The sequence below is a fragment of the Eumetopias jubatus genome, unplaced genomic scaffold, assembly GCF_037043125.1.
Source record: "Eumetopias jubatus isolate StellerSeaLion01/CBP00866 unplaced genomic scaffold, mEumJub1_p1.0 scaffold_12, whole genome shotgun sequence".
NCBI lineage: Eukaryota > Metazoa > Chordata > Mammalia > Carnivora > Otariidae > Eumetopias > Eumetopias jubatus.
Genome location: NW_028274818.1, coordinates 51412448 through 51437199, shown reverse-complemented (window position 1 = coordinate 51437199; position 24752 = coordinate 51412448).

Below are 24752 nucleotides of genomic sequence, written 5' to 3'. Positions count from 1 at the left end.
AGCAGAACCACAGCCCAAAGACTGGCATCAGGAGGGAGAGAGGAGTGAAGCAGAGCTGCTGAATGAGCCACACATGCACAGTTGGGCAGAGCAGTAATGAGTAGGTGGTTCAAACACTAAGGCCCCCAGATGTGCTCACGGAATTCAGTCACACGGGTCATGCTTTGCATGAGGCTAGCCTCTAGTGTCCAGTGCTCCTGAAGCCCGGGCTCAGAGCCCCTCACCGGGGCTGGCAGGTGTGTGAGATGCCCTTTCATGTAAGCTCAACCTCAAATGAGTTTGTATGAGTAAAAAAAAAATACCTTCTAAACTCTAACTCGTTTAGTAAGTTGACTTGTCGTTTTCAGTCTCATACTTACCTTCCAGGTGGTTTGGCCCCTAATCCCCAGGCACGTTCCCTGTTCCATCTGCTGAGAGCAGCCTGAATGTCCCAATTGTCCTGCTGGTTCTAAATATGAAATATTATTACCACCCAGCCTTCTTCCCTATGCTGTCGCTCTGCCTTGATTCAGGTCTTTGCTGGCTTTGTCCTCAACTGTCAACTGTGGGAGGGCCAAGAGCTCTTCTTCTTGGCTGGCCACTCTATTCTGGCACACGGCAGCAACTCAATATATATTGTGGACCAAATGATGGACATGATTTACTGTAACAGGCCCCTTGCTCCACTCTGTATCTACATCAGTCTTCACTCCAGCCTGAATCCTGCTGCCAAATTCATCTTCCTGATTAAAATCTTCTAATGCCTCCTCACTGCCCACTGAATTAAGTCCAAACCCTTAGTCTGAATCCCCATCTGACCTTTCTTGCTTCCCTTTATGGAGCTGACATCCCCACCAAACTTAGCTCCATACTGCCCTCAAATTCACCCTGAGGTTCCCACCCTTGTGCATTTATGGATACTTTCTCCCCCCTGCCTATTGCCCCCACTGCCAGATACATCTATCCAAATTACACTCAACTCTTCTGTGGTTTCAATTTCTTAACCTATTACATGAGTTCATCATAGCCCTACCTTGCCTGCTTGTAGAAATCATTGGTCCAACATTAGATACATAGCAAGTGCTTGATAAGGTCTTGTTAATATTACTACCTGCTCTTCAATGTTTTCCTCAAATTTGACCTCATTTAAAATTTTCCTGCTACCCCCCTCCCTGCTCCCCACCCTTACACCCAGATCACCTTATCCCTTCTCTAAGCATTTAGAAACTCTCAGCATGTGCTGAGTAGTGGTTGTCCTATCTTTCCTGATAGATTATAAACACCTTGGAGCCACAGATTTGTATTGTCCAAAGGTTAAGAGTATGGCTCGGGATTGAGTCTGTGCCCTGGTTCAAATCCCCATCCCACAGCTTCTTGGCTGAGACATTGTGGACAAGCCATTTTGCCTCTTTAGGCTTGGATTCCTCCTCTGTCAAATAGGGATAATAATGTTGTTCCATCCAGGAGGCTGTGCAGAGCACTGAGTGAGATCATCCACGCAAAGCCCTAAAGCATAGTGCTTTGTACATAATACATGTTGGGTAAATGTTAAGTGTTATTGTCATTATACATTTCTGTATCTTACATACCTAGTGTAGAACTTGGAACGCTAGACAAATATTTGGAGGATAAACGAGTCTTAGAAACTTTGGATCAGGAAGCAGCATGTGAACAGAACAGAAGGAGCAGAACTGTCTTACCTGCTCTCGTTTTCCTACTGAACGCTGCTGCGTGGCAGGAAATTGGGGATTTGCAGGTGCGTGGCCCAGCTGGGACAGGTGGCATCCCTAGCACTCATTCATGTTGAGAACAACTATATAAACAAGAATGTGGCTGGGGGTAATCAGAAGCCAGATCGTCATTACAGGAAGCTCACACAGGAAGCTAAAGGGAACAGTAGTTCTCTGGGAGGAGTGGGGTGATGGTGGCAGGGGGAGCCACCAAGAGGCTCACAGAGAAGAGTACAAAGGAAATGGAGTTCCAGAGCCCCTGTGTTCTACTACACAGTTGCGGTGTGGTGCCTGTTCTCTAGCCCAGAGGGGGAACAGCCTGCAGTTGAGCCCTCCCTGGCTCTTGGTTGTCCCCAGCTTTCTGTGCAAGTGTCAGATGGGCACAAATTCAGGGGGTCTCATCCTCAGCTTGACCAGGGCTACTGATGCTCTGGCACCAAGGAGTTAACCACCCTTTGCAGCTTAAGAGCTCTGGAGAGGAAGAGACCTCTATTTACCTGGGAGAGCTCCCAGGAGCCTCCAGTAGTAGCAAACCTGGCTGCTACAATTCCCACGTCAGCCCCGGTAATCCCTTTTTTGATGTCTTTTTATTTCTTCTCAAATAACCCACAACTATGAAAAACAACAGGGTGATTATTCTGCCTGTTCTGTCTGTAAAACCTCCTTCCCAAGTATCAGGAAAAGGGAATACCATGGATGCAAGAATTCTATCCAAACTAGAAGCTGGGACCACGAAAGGGAATGTGTAGGGATGTGTAAGTGCTTGTGAAGGGGGCTCTGGGCTGGGGTGGGGAATGTTCTCTGGCACTGGCTGGCGCTGGGTCTGTCAGCAACATCTGAGGAAAACAGCTTTCTTGGCCTGCAGGCCATGTCTTCCCTGGGGCGCCCAGGGGCGGGGGGATTCCCAGAGGCCTCAGCGCCACCCAGCCTTCCCAGCTGCTGCAGGAAGTGGGAGCAACACTGAGCTGAGTGGAGCTTCCCCAAGGGAGTTGCAACCCTGCTCTCCCCCTAGAGAATGTCTCTGCTACTTTTAGAGGGCTGCCAACTGCTTCCAGACTCCCCCCTGGAGCAGCTCTCAGCCACTGCGGAGATCCTGGTTCTGTGCTCAGCATCGGCATCTAGGATTCCTGGGGCTTCGAATCCATTTGTCCTCACCCCGACCCTCATTCATCTGCCCACGGGAGGAAGTGATCTGAAAATGGACTAAGATGGTGATCTTTATCTTCTCTCCCTTGATCCTCTCCCGGTCCAGAAACAGACTTCAATACCTATAGCTGTGTGAAAGCCCCCAGATCCCACCCAGGCGGTCCATGGCTATGGACTAGTGGCTTCCAAAACCATTCCACCCACCAGCAGCTCCCTTTCGACTGGTCCCTCAGAGATCAGAGGGCATCGTCTCTCCTCTGCCTTCTGGTTGGGCTCTGGTCTTGCAGAGCCACTTACCCAGGTTGCTCTAACCTGAAGAATTTTTTTGCTCCAAAAGAATCCCTTCCTGCTCCTAACCCTCAGCAAAAATCACTCCCCGTGGCAGTCCTCGGTCAGGACTTGGGAAGAAAACAACAGAGATATCAATCAAAATGAAGAACTGTGTGTGTTTTCTAATTAATTTAGTATATTTATAGTCCTGGAGTGTGGGGGCATGGAGGAGACAGAGGCCACATGACAGAGACAGAGACCGGGATGATGTGACCACAAGCCAAGGAATGAATGTCCAAAGCCACCAGAAGCTGGAAGAGGCAAGGCAGGATTCTTCTCCAGAGTCTGCAGAGGAAGCTAGGTCCTGCTAACACTTCGATTTTGGACCTTCTAGCCTTCAGAAAATAACATTCTATTGTCTTAAGCCACAAAGCCCATGGTAATTTGTTATGACAGCCCTGGGAAACACACACTTGTTAATCCAAGGCAATAGTATTGCTGCTCTTGTGGATAACCTGAGGTGCATGAGGCAGGAGGTCAGAGCAGCGTATCAGGAAAGAAAAGCTCTGAACTGAGAGTAAAATGCCGAGTTCAAATCCCAACCGTGTTTCTTCCCAGTACCTGGCCTGGAATGAGGAATGCCTCCAGTCCCTGCTTTCCCATCTGTAAACTTGCTCTGTCTGCTTCACAGCGCTGCTGTGAAACTCAGAACAGATTAGTGGATGGGAAAGGGCTTTGGCTCTATACATTTGTATTGACCTGGAAGGAGTTAATAGATTCAGATGGAGCTGAGTTCAAGCTCAAGTGCAGGTACTACTACTGCACCTGTCACTAGTTTCATGACTTAGTGCCACAGTGTCCTGATCTGTAAAAAGAGCACGATAATACTGTGTAAGAACATTGAGAGGATTAAATAAAATTATAACTATGAATAATCTGAACCTGGCCTAGAACTTGATAGGCCTCCAGTAGATAGTGGTTGAAATTGTAATTACCATCATCACTGCCCACCTATAAGTAAGAACGGTCCTATATCCAGGTTAACCTGAGGCTCTCCTAATATTTTTACGTGTCCAGATATGTTCTTTGGAAAAACTCAGCTTTTCTTGTTGGGGAACCTGAGGGGACTAAGAAGCCCCTGTCCCTGACCATCACAGCCACTGGGGGGAATGGGATATCTGTAAGAGCCTAAGGAGCCAGCTGTCTGTCACTCTAGAGATCACCCATCAGACAGGTGATGGTCTGAAGGAACCAGGACCACCGGGAGAGTCAGTGGCTCTCAAACAATGTCTGAGAATCTCATGGAAGACACAATACATTAAAAAGTCTATTTCCTAGAAGCTACGGAAGAGATTCTGATTTAGTAATTCTGGGCAGGGGACTGAAAATACGCCCTGCACCAACATCCCAGGTGATTCTGATGCAGCGTAGCTTTGACCCACACTCAGAAATGCTGGCAGGAGCCAGCAAGGAAAACACATTCTCAGGGCTTCTTTCTCCCCAGGGGAGTGGGTCCAAGCGTTGTGATTTGGGGAAGGGAGAACATCTCCCACAGCCTTGTCAGGATCTCTGAAATCTGTGGCTTAGATGTGCCTTTTGTTGGAAGGCTACTTGAAAGGGCTTTAGGGAAAGAGGTAAAGAGTTAACCATCTTTTTTTGTGCCACGGTTAACATTTCAGCTCAAATGAACAGATCAGGTGGATTCCAGCTGAGAGCTAAGGTGGGAGCTTGCAGCAGTCATTTGGTCACTGAAGAGCAGGGATCAGGGAGGGAGGAGGAGCCACAGAGGCAGGATGGAGAGGGCTTGGGGACAAGCTTCCTCTCCAGTGCTTTGCAGTTTGGCCCCATGCTGGCCTAGAGGGAGATGGAAAGGGGAATCCACCATCCCCAAGGGTAGTGTCAAGCAGGAAAGCAAATAAACTGCCCATTCAATTTGTCTACCAGATTCCTCTGGGCCCACAATGGGCTTTCCATGGTCATCAAGGTCAAGTCATAGAGAACACTTATCCTATAGGACTCTGCAGAAAACAAAAGAAATCTCATTTTCTCTCAAATTTAATTTTACCCTGTATTCTGAGAATGTGATCCTATCAGGGCTGGAGTGTAATAGCCCAGTTGGAGGGATCAGATTGGATTCTGATAGCGCCCCGAGCCCCCGCATGGCAGGCACATCTGGCCGCAGCTGTCTGCAGAGCTCAGGGACTCTGAGAGAGGAGGATTTGCCTCTTCCCCATCTCCTACAACAGATCTTGTCATCCTTTGGCTTTAACATATGGTTAGCAGGACTGAGGCACTGAAAATGTCCTACGGAGGCAGGCTAAGATGTTTCTATTACAGGTTCTCAGGGGAAACTGGGTTCTTTTAAAGTTTCTAACCAGTGGAAATCATGCCAGGCTCACAGGTCTCATCCCAGGCTTCCAAGAGCAGACAGGAACAAGCAACCTATGCACACAAGGAGTGCAGAAATATGGAGGAAGGGCTGCAGAAGGGTGAATGCAGTGAAATGGACAATGCATGTTCTCACCGAGAACCATTTTCCTTGCTGTAGAGAAATGGAGGGGAAGGGAGGGTGGGGACAGGTGGGACTGGCCTGGCTGTGGCCTCTGCAGTCATGAGGTGGGGGTCAGGCACTGAGCAACAGAATAGTGGAGCTAGGGGGCTGAGGGGCCATAAGAGCCTGAGTGTCAGCACTGAGGGACCACAGTCAACACCAGGGTTAAAAGGCCAAAGCTGAGATTTGGAAGCCAAGAATTGTATAGGTTGGAAATAGGGTTAGAAGCAAGAGCGAGGTGATTGAAAAAAAAATGGCCTTGGAGTATGGGAAGCTCCCCTTTGTTGCTACAGGATCCTTAAAGAGCTACAGTAGAGCAGAGGCAATTGGTAGTAAGATGAGTGAATAGAAATACATAATAACTGTAGAGAATAAAAGTGACAGTAGTTGAGCACAGGGTTCCTCTTGTAAGTAAATTACCAGCTCTTTGGGATGAACTTCAGATACTTTCCAAATATACTAAGTCCTGGGAGAAGGGACTTCCTGATAGAGCCCCTGCCCAGAGGTCCTCCCCCAGCCCACTCTGCTCCTCAGAACTCTCCACGGCCTAGAGGCGTCACTGCCACAGCTGCTGAACTGCATGCCCAAGGCTGGGAATGTGCTCTCTGAGCTGGAAGCCTCGAGGGGCTCCATGGCTCCAAAAATACAGATATCTGGAGTGAGGAGTTAGACTCTGAGGACAGGTCTGAAGAGTAGCAAGGTCCCATTCTGCTTGTGGGGAAGAGAGCCTTTGGTTCAGGCATGCCTGAAAAGAGGGACCCCTGTCTTATCCTGAAAAACTGCAAGCTGGTAAAATCTTTTATTTTTTTTTAAGATTTTGTTTATTCATTTGAGAGAGAGAGACAGCGCATGCGTGAGCTTGACCAGGGAGAATGGGGGTAGGGGCAGAGGGAAAGGGAGAAGCAGGTTCTCCGCTGAACCAGGAGCCAGATGCGGGGCTCGATCCCAGGACCCCGGGATCATGACCTGAGCCAAAGGCAGGTGCTTAACCGACTGAGCCACCCAGGCACCCCAAGTCTTTGAATGGAAACTTCACTGAAATTGTAATTTATCTAGGAAGTGTTTATCACTAGCAAATCACAAGCTGAAAAAATTATGTTGCTTTTGTTAGTTGATAACAATAGCAGCCATCAGAACGGATGAGGTGTTCACCATGGAGCAGGCATGGGGTTAAGTGCTCTGTATGCTTCATTGCAAACCCTACAACAATCCTACAAGTGTTCAAGACATGAACTCTCTGTCTTTCCTTCCCTCTTTGTCTTACTCTTTCATCTTTTGCAAATAGGAAGATTTGACAGATAAGAGGATTTTGGCCTCTGTTCCAAATATACCTTCTCAGGTGTTTAGGGAATCCCTTTCCTACCACGGTATTTAGCTTCACTGTTAGGCCTCCTTTTAGTGAATAAAACACAACCTTTTAGAGCTGTCAGGGCTACTTCACACTAAACTTGCTTGTGCTCCTAACTCCACTTGAGAACTCAGCTGAGCTCTGCTGACAAAACAAAGGTAAGCTGAACAGCTTGTGAATAATGGGCTGAAGTCTCATCCAACAAGAGGGTCAGGACATTGGCTCCCCGACAGTGGTCAGGCAGCTCCTCTGGAAGAAAGGGACTGGGCCAAGGAGGTTAATTTCATTAATTTCTAGTTCTTCTGATTGGCAACAATTAATAAGACTAATGCTATCCAGGACTGGGAAGAATGTGGGGCAGTGGGTGTTCTCAAATGTTGACAATGCAATCTTTATAGAATGTGACCTGGAATGTCCTATTAAAATTAAAATTGCATGGGTCTGTTGGCAACCCCTGATTATGAGTCTTTATTACAGAAATATATACGTATATATATTGGTCAGTTGTATCTATAATTCTATAGATTGGGAACAAATTATAGGGTAACATGTACTGAATGATCCCATTTGCCAAATCAAACAAACAAGAAAATGCACATGAGTGTGCATATGTGTGTGTGTGTGTGTGTGTGCATGCACATTGAGAAAGCAGTGGAAGGATGCATGCACTAAACTGTGAACATTGGTCATCTCAGTTGCATGGAATTAGAGGGGTCAGAAATTTATTAGTGTTTTCTTTATACATCTATACACTGTTTTACATATTATAAAAAGCATAGAATGCTTTTGATTAAAAAATTAAAAAAATAAAATTATATTTAACACAATTTAGAAAAACCAGGAGGCATGTATAACCATTATGCCCATCATTGCTAATAATACAATATGTGATCCTCACTAACACAATTTTGCTCTGGAGGAGGCGAGGTGGGATGAGATAAATGAACACCAAGGTGCCCCAAGAGACCCTGACCCTGTGAGGAGGCATCTCGGCTTGGACCTCCAGGGGCAGCATCACCTAAGCTCCAAGAGTGCTCTTCCTATGCAGTGGGCACACTCGGGCAGCTTCATTAACCACAGAGCCACTCCACTTGATAAACTTTACAAACAAACCAAAAAAAGCAGCTTTAACTACTAGGCAAAAGCAGCTCTGGCAAAAGTGCTGAGCAAACCTAACAATTAAAAATGATGTGAGCAGAGCTGGTTTCTCAGTTTCCAAGGCTCATCAGTTGCCCATGAAGAACTGAGGATTCTTGAGGGCATCCATTCATATAGGCTGAAAAAGCAGGACATCCAGGCTCTTACTACATGATTGTCGGTGTCATCTTATTTCAACAATGGACTGTTTGATTTTGCTTGGAAGGTTGGGTCTATGAGGTTAAGAGGAGGCTAAACCACAAAACTGAGATCTGCAAACACTGGTAACTGTGAATTTAGGGCTGGCATTTTGTAGACCCTGCAGAGGCAATATAAGTCTTTATATTTGTGAAACAATGAATAGTTTATTAAATTTTTGAATTAAAAATAAAAGCGATATAAATTTTAACCTCTGTTACATGCCTATTTAGTATCATGCATCTTATCTCATTTAGTCCCAAGAATAGCTCTGCAAGATCTTTTTGTGTCTGTTGTGCAGATGGCAACAAGATGGGAGATTTGTGACCTGCCTTGACCATACAGACAGTACGCGGCAAAGCTAGAATTCAAACCCAGAACATCTGGTGTCTGTGGCACAAATCCAGAACTTCTAAGACTAAATTGGAACATTCCAGTGCACCGGGCTGCCTTCCCGTATAAGCTTATGATGACCCTTCCCCTCAGAAGGACAAATAGTCGTGGATGTAGTTCTCAGCCCTATAACTCCTTATAGGGAGGACACTCACACCATTCCCAATCATAAGCTGTCCCTTCTCTCTATGCTCACCTCCTCTCCTCTGCTTTATAGTAATTTATTTCTCATCTCAAGACTTGGCTCAACTTCCTAAACGGAGTTAGACAAGTCTTCCATCTTCCTATGTTGGAGAACTTAGCTTAATAGTAATTTTTTTGCATCTGGTAAACCCCATTTGTCTACGAGGGTTTTGAGAATACAGTTATGTATCTATTTATGTCTCACAAAGCCTAGCACAGTGCCTGACACATAAAAGCTGTTTGACACATGTTTTATGAACAAATGAATGAATATGTACCACAGATGAACAAATAGCCCTTGCTCTCAGGTCCCCGATTAGAGTTAAATCAGAATTCCTCCTGATTGGAGGACTTAAGAGACCCAATACTGTGGAAGTCAGAAAATACAGAGTTGCCAGAGCAGATTAAGAGTCCAGTTTTGAAATGAACCTCATTCCAGCCAAGATGTGAGGTCAGGTTCCTAGCATTCCAGGGAAAGGTATTTCTCAGGGTCCTGGAATATCAGAGCCCCAGAGGGACGCTGAGTGTCGGGGGGGCGGAGAGCAAAAGTTTTGGGGACTCACTGGGTGGGCTTCCCCTCCTGCGTCTCCCATACAGTTGTGATTTAAGCCCTAGTCCTTTAAACAGGGTCCTGCCCCATTCAGGTGAGGATACACCAGGACTGTCCCAGCCAGAAGATAAACTCAGCTCGCCATGATGCACACCTGGGCTCTGCGGTGCTAGGCCAGCTCGAAATACCTGGAAAGCCAGAGCATAGCTCTGCTGTCCTCACCAAGCTCAGATGGGAAGGCATAGAGTGTGGGAGGGCCTTTCCTTGGGTCCAGAACAGACATTTCAGTGGTCACTACCTGGCATCCATAAGTACTCAAAAATCTTTGTGAATGAATGCATGAGTAAATGAAGAAGATAAAGAGAAAAGAAATACAGGTCACCTTTTTAGGTTCCTAGGAACTTGCTCCTGTTTCTGTCAGTACAAATGCTACATGTATCTCGAAGCCTGTTCAAACACGCCTCCATGCTGGCCAGGGGACTACCGTCTGTAGGGCTTTTTGTATTATTCATATTCTCATGTGTTTATGGAATGTCTCCTCAGTGAGACCATCTGTGTCTTGTAGGCCAAGACTTTGCCTTATGTTCCTTTTGTGTTTCTCCTACCTGTAGCACACAGACCCAAGGTATGGCTGGCACCCTTTGTCTGCCTGTGCCTCCAAATGTGAGGGAAAAAGGAAGTAAAGATTCCAGGGCCAGCAGGATGGTGGGAAAGGAGGAAAGAAAGAGACAAAAGGTTTTGGTGGCAAAGAAAAACCATGTTTTGAACAATCTAGCTTGTGCTAAAATTAAAATAGAAATGGCTTTCAAGATGGCATGTGTAATTACAATTAATTAAATATTCTTTTGACCAAATTATTTAATTACCAAAGCTTCCCACAACCTCGGAGTTGATTTAATCATAAATGCCATAAAAATGAGAGAAGTAGTAAATGGATGGTCTTTTAGTACATCCATGTTATAAATGGAACTCTCAGCCGGAAACTAGAGGAAGGGAGAAGAAAAGAGAAAAAAGAAAAGGCCTCCTGATGCTCCAGGTTTCTGGGGTCTGTATCTCAGGGTGGGGGGCAGGGAGAAGAGGCAGTAATTAGGGAAATGTGCCAGAACAGGTTCTGAGTGCAGCAGGGGACAGTGAAAAGGATGTGGGCTTACGAGTCAGTCAGACCCGGTTCAGCCCTGCACCGGCAGTTACCAGCTGAGTGACCTTCCTGACTTGGTTATTTTCATTCACTGAATTGGAATAATTATAATAAAAATAAGGTCAACACCTGATGTCACCATGTGGATGAAATAAACTAGTAAATGTAAACCACTTGACACAGTGAATGACCCACAGTACACTCAGCTATTGCCAATTCCCTTCTGTGATTTTGGGAACTGCTTGCTCTTTAAATGGGGGGCAGGGAGGAAGTTGGGGAGGAGGGCAGAGCAGGATGCCCTACATTTCAGATTCCCCTGAATGATCAGCTTTCTTTGTGGGACGATGCTGGTGCTGATGATACGCTCCACTGGTCACGGCCATGTCTCCTTCTTCCATCCCCTGCGCCCAACCACCTGACCCCTCTTGTCCCGACGTCTCCATCAGCCCTGCCCTCTGTCTCACCTGTGAGTCCCAGCTCTGCTGTGGGGGCCGAGCCATCTGTTCTGCTGATGGGGCTTCATCTTTCTCATTTTGTTTTCTTGGCTTAAATGATTGTCCATCTCAGGGAGGCGGTTTATCACAATAGCCCGAGTGTGTGTGAAGAGTGGAATATATCAGAGAGGAAATCAAAGTGTTCAGTGGAGTGGAAATGTGGGTGCTGGTTGAGACTTAGTATATTGAGGCAAGAAATAGGACTCACAGACTTGAAATACTAGAGTCCAAGAGGTCCCAACCCATCCCCAGGGCTCCCTGTCTCCACCATCCTAAAGTACAGATGTGGAAACTAAGGCACAGAAATGGAAATTGACTTGCTTGTGCTCATCCAGCACCAGAAGTCAGTCTTAAGTTTCCCATTCTCATCCAATGCTCTTTTTGTGATAAACCACTGCTTTTTCATGGCAAATTACAATTTTATACAGTACTACTTATTACCAACTCCTGTCTCCCCAAACAAACAAACAAAACAAAAAGAGGTTGCCATGACAATTCTAGGTGATCCCCATTCTCTCAATGGCATGTTCCCATGCCAGTACCCTGTTGTCACTACTCCCTGCTCGGCACACCCTCTGGCCCTTTGAAGGTGGTGATGAGGCTGGCTGTGGGCACCCAGGACAGGAGGTCTGCTTCCTTAGACAGTTAACAAGATGTATCCCCAGAACGCAAGAGGTCTGCTTCATCCCCCCACACACCCTGATGTGAAAGGTATGTCAGAGAGTTTTTCTGCAAGAAGCTGATCTAGCACATGATGGGTCTAACCCAGAGGTCAGCTCTGACTTAGAAGGCTTGATTAGACCTGATATATCTGGAAGTTGTTTGACTTTGATCAGCCTGGAAATTTCCATCTTGAATATGTTCACCAACATGTGGGTAAACTGAAGAGTCTCTTATTTTCCCCTTCAAACTTTGCCCTAGGGCGATGGATGATCTCTAGCAGTTTGGAAATTCTCCAGTGGGGATTTGTCTGGTTTTAAGGTTTGCCTGCAACATTGGCCCGATAATTCCAGTATTCAGCCAGAGTGAGTTTTCTTATCAGGACTCCATATCTACATTTGTAGAACACATTTTATCAAGTACTTGGCAGGAGATATGGTATAGCAAGGAGGTAATTCTCTTGTATTGGACTGATTTGAGAATTTTTAATAAAAACTCCCCAAAATCCAGTTGCACTGATACAGATGGAATTGGTAGTATGTGCTTCAGACTGAATTAACTCTATAGAGGCTGAATTAATGACAGGAGCCCTCAGCAATCATCCCATTGTTCACCTCCTGTATGATGTTATGCTCATCTCAGCCGCAGAGGACCCTCAATCAAATAATAGAGCTTATTCATCTTAGACTATTATAGTCCATAGAGGCCTATAGATTACTGAGAAGGGAGTTAGCATTATCCACATTTGGATTCCTGAGTGTTTATTTTAGAAATACAAAAAAATAATTTCAGTCCAAGCAGATTTATGTTTCCCCACACAGATATCAGGCATGCTCAGTTTTTGAGGGCTATTTATTATATGTTACTGCCTGGGAGTCACCACCCCATGGGTGCCAGCCTCCACCTTCATTTCTTCTCTATCCAGATCCCCACAACTGCACCTTCTGTTCACCCCACCCGGTGGACCATTCTTGCTCCAATTCCCAGATCAATCTAAAGTTATGAAAGATGGCATCTAGAGAGCCTCACCCACAACAGTTGGGGTTAGCGTCCATCACCTTGCTGAACTGAGATCCAGGAGCTCAACATTGACCACTGTCTCCTCTGTTATCAGAATCAGGATATAGCATTCCTGGGATAGTTATATGAAAATAATAATGGTGTTGATGATAATAATAGCTAACACTTAAAAATGACTTACATGTTCTAGGCAGTGTTTTAAGCGCTCTATACTTATAAGCACATCGAAACTCTTGCACTAACAGCTGAGTCATGGTCCACCCCTGAGAGCCCTCTGCCCTCGTTCCCAGGCCCCTCTGATTCTTTGCTGACTACCCAATTCTCTTGCTGTTCCTAGTACCTCTTCTAGGACTAGAGATTTGCCCTTGAACCCTAATTTGAGGGCCAGGACTAGTCACCCAGGCACAGAATTCCCAGATAATGACAGTATTTTCTTCTGTCTGATTTCTAAAACTCCTCTATGAGGCCTTGCTGGAGGCCTGCCCCCTGCCCTTGGAACTGCGGTGTTTTCTGTTGTGTGATTGGTCACCAAGATGGCTTCTCTGTTTGGACACTGAACCTTATCAGCCCTGACAAACCCATGCTTGGTTGGGGTAGGTCCATGCCAAGTCTTAACCTGAGGCTTCAGGTCAGAGTCTGGAAAAATAATTCCAAATGGCATGACTGTCCAACAATGAGTTTATTTTGGAGCTTCCATAACTAACATGCGTTGGTTATGACTTTAAACCAATTTATACCAATAATGAAAAGAATGATAGTGCAGTTCCATCATGGGTCTTACACACTCAATTCTGAAAACTGATAAGGAAGAACAGACTTAGTCCACATGAATCTGATATTTAAGAAAGTAGGCGATAATGAAAGATGGCTGGGACGTTCAAGACAGCACTCTGGACTTGTCTTCTGCTTATTTCTGTTGCTCTCCAGCATCATGAGTTCTAATGGTCCCTGATAAATAGCACGCTGGAATATGATTACAGAGCAAACATAGTTATTACATGGTGCAGTTGTTAACTGTGCAGCCATTACTGCTGATGTTCAGGGATCCATAATAATGAAAGCAGAGATAACATGGATAATTAAAACTTAAAGAGAATCCGATATCATTTTTAAGCCATCTAGTCTCTCCTGCACAAATCTTTTCTCCTAACTCACAAATATTTAGACTACATTGAACTGCATCTCTTCTTTCTACTCATACCCACCTTGTGATGGAGGGAGACAGGGCCAATTTATAGAATCCTCAAAAGACAGAGTAGCAAAAGAAAAAAATAGAGAAGCCCTCAGTAATCCACAGCCTGATTAATCATGCCTGGGTGACAATGAGTGAGAGGTAATACATTTATATCTTCATGATAGGTTCATCTTTAGGGGCCAGAATAAGCTAGGTATCAGCTAATCAGTGCCTGGATAATTAAGTGTTGGATGAACTTCTATATGGCTCCAAGAAGAAATCTTCCACTAAGGGGGAAATGTCAAATCTAATGTCGTCTGGACAACTTTTCATCATCTAAACCTTGTCTCAGCTGTGACTTTGGATTAGCTCTCTTTGCTGAGGCTTCTCATCTGTACATGTGGCCTCATGATCACCATCAGACACTGCTCTGTAGACAAGGAGATTCTGAATATAATGAGGGGGAAATGAGCATCCTCCACAGAGGTGACAAGCTCCTTCTCCCCACCGCCATCTCCAGTGAAGCTCAGCAGAGACTCCTGGATTTCCAGGGTTCTTCCATTACTTTTCAGGCTGCATATAAGCATCTAATTGCTCTTCTCTGTGGAAGTATAACTCATGCAGCTGGGTCAATGTCAGTAGGGTTCTTGTGGAGAAAGGAGGGCAGACATTCTAGGAATGTCCCTAAGACCCTGACGCTGAGATCTCTGGATGGGGTTGAGACAGCAAGAACAAACTTCTTTTTATGGAAGTCCTGATGGAGAATATGTCTCAGAAATCTAATCTTGTTTAACTGAACAGGAGAATGAATTACATGAGGTCTCTCAGTCACTAATAGCCAGTTGTGACATCCTTGGACAGGGATATTCCTCAGTGACTTCCAGAGAATGTCTAATCTCATTCCTGGGGAAATGATGGGCTCTCTCACTCTCTCTCATTCTTTTTTTTTCTCTCATTCTTGTAGTAAGACCCCAAAACCCACTTGGACCGACTCTTCTTCAGATGGCTTCATAGTGGCTAGGCTCTTGTGCATATGGTCTCAAGCTAGGTCTTAGCAAAAAAAGACCACCTAGCAAAATGCTGCTCCTGGACCTCAACCCCAGGGCCAGGGAAAGAGGCAAGATTGGTACAGAACCTAGATGGTTGCAAGTCACAAAGCTGGTATATTGGAATGTTGGGGGAAGGGAAAGTTATGGTATTAAAGACCTCGAGCTGAGATTAGAATGCCACCACACCATCTTCCACATTTTAGCAGGATTCTTCCCCTCATTGATTGGAAAGCCAAGTCCATCTTTTAGCTAATCACTCACCCATAGGGCTACATTCGTCCACAATTCCCACTTGTTTGCATTTGGAATATTGTTTTTCCAAACAAAAGTATCACTTTTCCTTATTTTTGTCTCTCAACTTACTCTTTCTATGAGAACAGTTTTATTAAATGAAATATGTTCTTCTTGACTCCCCCCTTTCCCTCAATGCTTCATCTAATCCATCAGCAAATTCTACCAACTTTACCTTCAAAATATATGCAGAATCTGATTACACCTTTACCTCCACTGCACAAACCCTGGCCTAAACTGCAAGCATCTCTCATGGGAAGCTAATGTCCTTGGATCCATCCTTGCCTCATTATGGTCTATTCTGTATGTAATCTCACATCATATCATATCCCCTCTCTGCTAGCTTTCCAGCACATGCAAAGTAAAAGGCAAGGACCTCATGGTGACATTTTGTGATCTCGTCTGAGCTAACTTTCCAACCTCATCCAGAATGCCTAGCTTATTCCACACCAGCCACACTGACTTCCAGGTTCACTACCAACTTGGGAAATTTAACCTGTTCCTTCAGCCAGGAATGCTCTTCCCCTACCACTCACTCAGTTCCCTTTCTCACTTCATTTTGGTCTCTTTTCAAGTGTCCTTTATCAGAGAAGCTTTCCATAACTATTTAATTTGACTCCCTGTTCTCCTCACCTTGCTGACTTTTCTGCATAGAAGCTGACACCCCCACAAGAATGTAACCTCATTAGTGCAAGGATTTTTACAGTTTACTTCACCGTTATATCCCCAGTGGCTAGAACAATGCCTGGTAGGTAGTATACACTCAATAAATACATAGTAAATGAAAGAATAAAATCAGTGAAATAAAACTTCTTGCATATTTGGAAGGTGATAGGAGTAACTACGAGCTTCCAGAGATAAACATTTTCTTTAAAGGGAGAAGATGAAGATTTTATCCCCATATGCATTTTACTCAGCTTAGATACATGTGAATGTTTGGGGCCACTGAAGAAGAGTTCCCCAGTCCTCAAACTTCCTTTTCCCCTTTCCTGTATATGGTCTATGTGTTCCAGGCAAAGTCTGAGCATACCCTTCTGGAATTCTCACTGTGGGCTATAAGGGCAATGAGTTCCTTAAGTACTTGGACAGTTGTCTGGGAGAGAGAATTTAGGGGGACTTGTTTGTTAAGCCAGGTGCTGCGACCATTACCCTTAGCACCAATGCCACCAAGATTTTGATAGGTGTTTGATTCAAGTTTGGTTGTTCATCTAACTGAGCACCCTCATTCTTAAAGCTTACTGTGCCCTATATTCTTCAGAAGACTTCATTAAGGACCCATATTTAGTGGTCCTTTGCTATGTGGAAGAGCACATTATCAGGTTTCTGACACCCCCCTTCGATTTCCCTTGAGTCCACAGGAGGGGCATGGGGAGGGAGGCTCTCAAATTGTATACATAATTATCTCCTTTGCAAGATAATGCTCTTAGCCATATCTTAAAGTTCCAGAGCTGGATATTAATTGTTCACATACTTCACCTATCAAAAGTCTCTTGTAACCAATGGAATATACATATTTCTAAGTGGACTGACAAGGGTTGAAATTACCATAAAGCACCAGGAGCAAAAAATAAGCTAATTAGCCTTCACAGAATTAAGCATGTGATCCCTTGCTCTACCAAGTACAGGTGCTTTGCATAAGATCATATAACTGGCCCAGGTAGAGTTGAAAAAATAATGACAACTTAATCTGATGTAGAACTTCCATATTATGCTGTTTTCTAAATAATGTTTCTCATTCTAATTAATGATGTTTATTTATGCCTTTATTTATTGATACAGTTTATAACAAAAGAATCCAAAATAGCTGATAAGGAGACATACTATAAAGAAAAATAAAATACATAAAATGTGGGGAAATGGGTCAAAGGAAAATAAAGTAGGGAAAAGATGTGTCTAGAAGTAAGGATCATAGACAAAATTCATGTTTTGAGCTCTTATATACTAACAAGAGGCTAATCACAAGTTTGATTTCAAGCTTCCCATAGTCAGTTTGAGATAGAGACACAATCAGTTTTGTGGTTTGCATTGTCCATAAGGTAAAAATAAATGAGTTATCTAGAAGTATTTGGGTGACAATACTGAATAAATTCTCCCAAGCGTCCTCTTAGGTAGAACACAGTAATATAAGGATTAACATACTCAACAGCATCCTCCATTGCTCACTGTAGAGAGGGCAAAATGGGGTGGAATGACCCATAGGGCAAGGAGTTTTTATCCCATGGGTAGGAAAAGGAAGATGTTCAGCAGTGCAGTGACCCTCCTTATCTATTTTTGTCTTCCAGCTAGGATTTAAAAAAAAAAATCTTCCCCATGTCTGACACTGGAATAAAAAACTGCTTTTTACTAATGTAGCCCTTTGTTCATGAAGCTAGGTTACAAATAGTTTTGCTCTAGGCTCCAGGATTGTGCTGAGAATCCTTTGTATTAAACAGAGGGGAGGATGTGTTAGTGAATTATTGGCCAGGGAAGCCTCTTAGCACAGGGTTAAGAAATGAGCTATCCAAGGTGCTGGAATCTATCACTAAAAATGGAATTTTCGTGCCCCATTCTCTTCACTTCAATTCAATAGACATGTATTGAAAACCTATTATGTGTTAGGAACTATTAAGCTAATGCCATGAAGATTAATAAAACCTTGCCCCTGCTGTCAAATAGGTCATAATCAGAAGGCAGAGAGATAGACTCACTCACTACCCAGGGCCAGTCTACTCTTAAGGATACTCTGGCAGCAAAGTGAAAGGGTCTCTAACCCAGCCTAGAGAGATCAGAAAGAACAACCCGGAGGAGGAAATCCATAAACTGAATCTTGGAGAATATTTCCATTACCGCTGCCCCCAACCCACAAGAGGTAGTATGGGAAAAGTCTATGAGTGTGTACATATGAGTGGCATTTAAGGGTCTGTGGAGTACATGCTAGAGGGAGATGATGCTGTAAACCCAGGGAACAGCATATGCAAAAGCAAGCAAGTATGAAACTGCAAGAAAATTGGTATATTGTTGAAACCTATGGTTAGAGACAAGAAGATGCAGGAGCTTCATTTGGAGAAGCATCCAGAGGCCAAATCATGAAAGACGCTTGGACTTTTTCTATAAGCAGCAAGGAGTTGCTGAGGTGGATGTGACCATATTTGCATTCTCTATTACCCTTGAAGTGCTGTGGAAGAAGGATTAGAGTTGGCAGCCAGTGGGGTAGGGGGAGAATGAAAACCTGGAGACTCGCTAAGTTGTTGCAGTGAGCTATGAGAAAGGATGGAGACCTGAAATAGGGCAATGACAGTTGGAAAGAGGGGAAAGAGATGGTTTTGAGAATCCCTGAAGGAAACATTAACAGAACTTTGTAATCTATTGGGTGAGGGGTGAGGGATAAAAGTCTAAGATATTTCTCCTATTTCTAAAGGGTGATGATGCATCAAGGGGAGGCCGAAAGAGACGCCTATACATATTTCTGATGCTTCACCTGTAAATGGGCCACTTCTTAGATAGATGTTAACCCCTCATGCCCCAATTCTATAATTACTCTCAACATCCTGGGGATATGCTCTAGGTTGTGATAGGAATTATCTTCCATTACATCAGCCTCTAGTTAGAAGGCAGTGTTATGAGTAGGAAGTGTTTGGAGGTAAGTATCAGGAGTTCATGGCCTCTCCTAGTCTATTGCCGAGTAACAGTAATATTGGTCACCAACTCTCTGTGCCTCAGTTTTCTCATATGTACAAAGGATGTTTGACAAGCCTTGTCTACCCATCTCACAGTCAGTGTAAAAACTAAACGCAGTACAGTTGGCCCTTGAACAGCACAGGGGTTAGGGGCAATCCCTCGTGCAACTGAAAATTCATGTGTAACTTTTGACTCCCTAAAAACCTACCTACTAATAGCCTACTTTGATCAGAAGCTTTACCGATAACATAAGTGGTTGATTAACACATATTTTGTATGGTATATCTATTATATACTGTATTATAATAAATTAAGGTAGAGGGAAAAATGTTATGAAGAAAATTGTAAGGAAGAAATACATTTACAGTACTGTACATCATTTATTTTAAAAATCCAAGTATAAGTGGACCTGCACAGTTCAAACCCCTGTTGTTCAAGGGTCAACTATACTTTATTGGACAATGTTTTTAGAATATGTATAGGATGCAAAGGTAAGATACTGTTGTTATTATTATAGGAGGGGAAAATGAAACAAAGGATGGTAAGATGCAACAGCAGTTCTGCAGAGCCCAGAGAACTTTTTAATCATTTCCCTCCTTCTTTTCAGTACACAATGAAAAATACATACAAATATGGCCACAGACGTGCTGCCAAATTCAATACTCATAATATCTATTCAATATTCAACAATACACATGCAATATTGCAGATGGTTGTGGGATGTGATGGTCTCTTTCCAATAGTTCCAAAGGAGAAAACAAAATGTTATAAGACAACAGCCAGTCATTTGATGCATCCTGATTGTTTAAATGATATGAGAGTCAGCAATCATGTGCAAATTAAAACATAATTATGCACACAGACCACCCAGGATTAAGTAACATTTCACAGATGCATGCTAAATTACTAAACATCCTTTGAAATAAATTGTGACCATCATTTGCTATTTTCCCAAGAATGTTATTACTAAAAAAGTCAAAGTACAGAAATATGTATTGCCTAGTGAATTAATAGTATGCATGTTATAAGAGATGGCTACCACAAATTGGGGGATGTGTTAGCAACAAAGTAGTCACATTACTCCACAGGGTCAGTAAACAATTTATGTAAATGTGCAGCAATAGAAATAGACACATTGCCCAACAACATGCCATTCCTCCCTTGACGATATAGATTATTTAGCTTTGAAGTATTTGGTCACGGTTTATTGAGACCCAATCAGTGCCACCTCATCATAATCCTCAAATGCAATCAAGCATGCACTCTCTAATTCTGGTGTCAGGTATATCACACCTTAGTCCAGCCAGATCATGGCTGTGGGCGGAAGGGTCAAGAACATGGTGGTGGTGGACTTATTGGTCCAACAACTGGAAGAGGAAGGAGGACAGACTGTGTGAGAATATATATTATGTAGACCAGTGGTCATTGTTACCATTCCTCTGCACCCCTCACCCTGTTCTACAAAGCTGGGCAGTTCCAACAGAAAGATGACCCTAATGGCAATGTCCTGGCCCTGAGATCTGTCTGCTTTTCCATGTAACCCCTGAAACTAGACTACTCTCCACCATCTCTGTCTTCCCTCACCTGTCATAGGGCAAGGCACATGATAAATACTCAATGCATGCTTGCTAAATACAGGAAATCTTTAGACAAGTAGAAGCCATTTTCTGGTGTTCAAGTGTCCTTGCACATTAGAATTTTTACTGAAATCCAGGAACCACTGAGTAAGTTACACTTCTACTTTCTGTGTCAGATGCCCTATTCATTTACAGAGGAGGGAGAAAGTATGTAAAACCTGTCTGTTCGCTCACTTTATATTTATGAATAAGCTTCTATTCTTTATATGATTTATGTTCTTTTGCTTCTTTCATTGTCTTAGGAATGAGCTATTAGTCAATGGTGAAGTGAAAAAATTAGCAAGTATTTATTGAGTGCTAAATGGGTGTAAAGTTCTGTGTTAAGTACAATTGAATGGTTTTTTAAAAATTACAATTCCAGCTGAGAAGGTTAAAGAGATACAAATGAAGTAATTTGAAAACAATAATAAAATGGCATGTGTTTTTAAATGAGCATAAAATTTGTCTAATTTATGTACTGTTTACTTTGAAACCTATTTTAATCAACATATAATAAAACACATATATGCAGAAAACAATTAAAAACAGGTCAACACCAAGAAAATGAAACATAAAGATAATTGTGCTCCCAATTTGGAAACACGTGGTTGCTGCCACCAGCACAAAGGCAGGCTTTTAAGATTCCCAGCAGCCAAGGCAAAAATGGAAAGGGAGCATTATGAGGTCTAGAATCTGCGTGATCACTTAAGTGGAAACATTCTCGAGCCAAGAGAAGCAAACATTTTCCTTGTACTAAATTCTAAGAGGAATTTATAATGTGGATCATTGTCTCAGGAACATTGAACAACATAATGGACATATCTTCCACAACAGTTTTTAGAGAAATTGTAGAAATGTTCCTCATTTGGCTGATTCTTAAAATGGCCTTCCATAAAAGTCATGGGCATGATAATCAACACAACTCAGTGAAGATATTTCCGCAGGGAATGAAGTTAATGTGGTCCAGGAATATAGCTTTCTGAACAACCCAAGAGTTAGGGAGAGAACTTAATAAACAGTAAGCAATAAATAATTGACATATGCGTTGGTCTAACTTAAAATTTATCAGTTATTTCAGCTAAGTTTTTATCTGGAACTAAAAAGCAGTTCCTTTACTGCTGAATACTGGCAAATACTAGAATGCTGAATGAAGAGAGAGTTGTATGCTTTAGATATCAGATCTGTAGACACGACAAAGCTGATAATTTTGTTACCTAAGTTAAGAAGCCTGACCATTATTCTTGCCTGGACTAGAGGCCACAAGAAGGGCTTTGGACAGGGTCAAATTTTTCCTAATTCCTGGGTGCCAAGGCAAGAAAGTGAATTTTGGTAGTATATTAAATTGTGAATATGTTGGGGGCAGCGAGGTAAAATAAAGGTATTCTCGTCGAGTACAATTACACGATCTAAGACTCGCCTACGGCTTCCCCCTCCTGCCTCATAACTCAGGTCTCTTTGTAGACCCCACAGCCACTAAAGAGGCTCCATCTGACTCAGGTAGTTATTTTGGCAAAATGTTACTCAAGACAGACAGCTGGCTTTGCATGTGGGTTTGACGGCACTGACTCGGTCACTTTTAATGAGAAAGAAAACACATAAATAGTGCTAGTGTTATGTGTAGGCAGAGCACCAAGCTGCCAAGACAGCATAATGTGCTAGGGGAACAGGTGCAGAGCCAGGTAAAGTTCTTGTTGCAAGTAACTTTTCCAAGCACAAGCACTCATTATAAAGCCTCCAGCTCCACCATGAGAGACTCACTTTTGGGGCTTCTCATGTTTAAGAGGTTGTGATTGAGATAGAAGGGAGAGACAGTGGAATCTTAATCCTTGACCAAACACTGATAGAACCAGTATATAGATAGATATAACCTGGCCCGGGGATCACAAGCTGACTATCTTGCAGGACAAATTCAGCCTGCAGATATGTTTGTGTGGCTTGAACAGTGGTTTGAAAAATGGAATTTTTCACATAAAATTCACATTTTTTAGTTTTCTTAAAATAAATTGGAAGTTCTGGCAACACCAGGTTCACACTACCTATGGCAGCAATCAGCTGGAGCAAAATAGTCTCCACCCTATAGTCATAGCAGGTTTTACCCACTTTGTTTCAGTCCCCACCACTCCCTCTTGTCTGCTGCCAGGTCTGTTTCACCCATTTATATGACCTGATTTTTCCTGGGTCCTTTTGATTTAATTTAATCAAAAGATTTGATTTGATTTAATACCCCCAATTTATGTCCCAAAGAGGGGAAGGGATTTGCTCAAGTTTGGACATCTGGTTAGTGTCTGAGCCAGGGATGACCCCATCTTCCCCAGCTCCCTGTTCTCCCCATTGAAGATCTAAGCCCTTAGCAGGCAGGATGGGATGGGTACCAGTGGAGGTCAGCCCCTGATCAGGGAAGAGGAGTCAGGAAATCACCAAAGATGAGCTTTGCTCAGTTCACACTGTTTTGCCCCAGGCTGGCTCTGCCTGCAATAATATTTTTACAGCATCCTCCAGAAAAATCAATTTGTTTAAAATAGCAACTGATTTTGCCCTGGATGAAAATGTTTGGCATATGCAAAAAAGGGAGTATTGTGTTTTCTTTAAAGCTCTTCCTAACCTATGAACAAGTGCAATTGTTCACCGCACATATAAAAAAAAATCACTCAAGTGTATTTTCTTGGGAGAGAGACAGATTTAAAATTTAGGAATGTAGGTTTTTATCTAATTCTGTAAGAGCCTTTCTTTCAGTCACATAATGCCTTTCTTTGTTATAATATTCAAAAATATGCTTGTCACTATTTTGTGTTAAAAAAAAAGTTCATGGTCTAAAGCTCTCTTTTAGGAGAAAGAAGCAAAGTAAAGGAAGAGGGAGACGTTGGAGTAAATGGTTTTGCCTAGATGAAAAAAAAAATCACAGGCAGAACATTTCCAAGTTGCTAAACACCAGAAGGAGATAACAGACAATGTATGAGATGCCAATTATGATGGTAACAGTAATGAAAATGGTCCTAAAGCAGTCCTGACTGTGCTTTGGAAAGCCTCAGGTCCTAGGCAGACAGGAGTCCTCCTCCGAAGCTCAGGGGTTCTTGGCAGTGAGACCTTCCTTACCTGGAAGCTCTGTGATCCCAAGTGTGTAGATCAGGAATAAGGAGCCCTGGGGTAGCCCCCAAGAGAAAGTACCAGTCACATCAGTCCTTTTCTTCTATGCCAATAAGCTGGATATTTTCCAAGGCAGAACCCCTGGTTTTCCAATCTTTTCCACTTCTGTCCCTGGCAGACCCCCTCCCCAACTGTGTACAGTGCAGATGGCATGAGTAGTCAGCTTCTGTTCACCTGGTTCCCCCTTTCAGAATGCCCTTCCCCTCCACCTTTAGCCAAAATCCCAGCAAGTTCTCTTTTCCATGAGTCCATCTCTGATCCCTGGTGCTCTCCACCCACTGGAATTATATTTAACTTTCCCTCCTGCTAGTTGTTGCTTGTAATTCCTTCCTTGCACTTATTTTGTTCTGCTTGGTTTTACTCTCACTGTCTCTCACTGGATGGTGAGTTCCCTGAGACCTGGAACAGTGACTTAGCTACGTTTGTACCTTCCCATTTTCAGAGTTTTTGTCTATAGTAAGCCCTCAATAGATATTTAATGAATATAGGGCTCCTTTTGTTAAAGAAATTAGCTGCTTTGCTGGGCAAGGAGTGATACCAGCGAGGCAAGAATTAAGTCAGTCATAGGAACACAGTCTCGGGTCACTCAGTCAGTTTCCCACAACCCAAAGGGACCCTCTCACCCACACACCAGCCCCTCACTCCACCATCACATGGCAGCAGATGGCTTGGCATCCTAAGAAGACAGAGATGGCCCAATTTCAGTTCCCACCATTGCAAATTGTCCCCCTTTCTTTCTCCATCTCTGAGAAGGGAGTGCTCCTCTTTTTGATGGCTTACTCCTCAGTCCTGTCTCCCCAACACCCATCAGCTGCTCCTTCTCCCACTTGCCTATTCAACTCTCCCTGCCCAGTGGCCCTTCTCCTTATGGTGCCAGTGAAGTCAGTCTTGGTCCACGGCAAAGCAATCCTCCCCTTCCTTAAAGCCACCATCTTCTGGGCTCCTCTGCCCACCTGTGGAACCTGTGCCACCCTTGGTTCTCCCATCTCAGTAGACATGTTATCATCTACCCAGTCACTTGGCC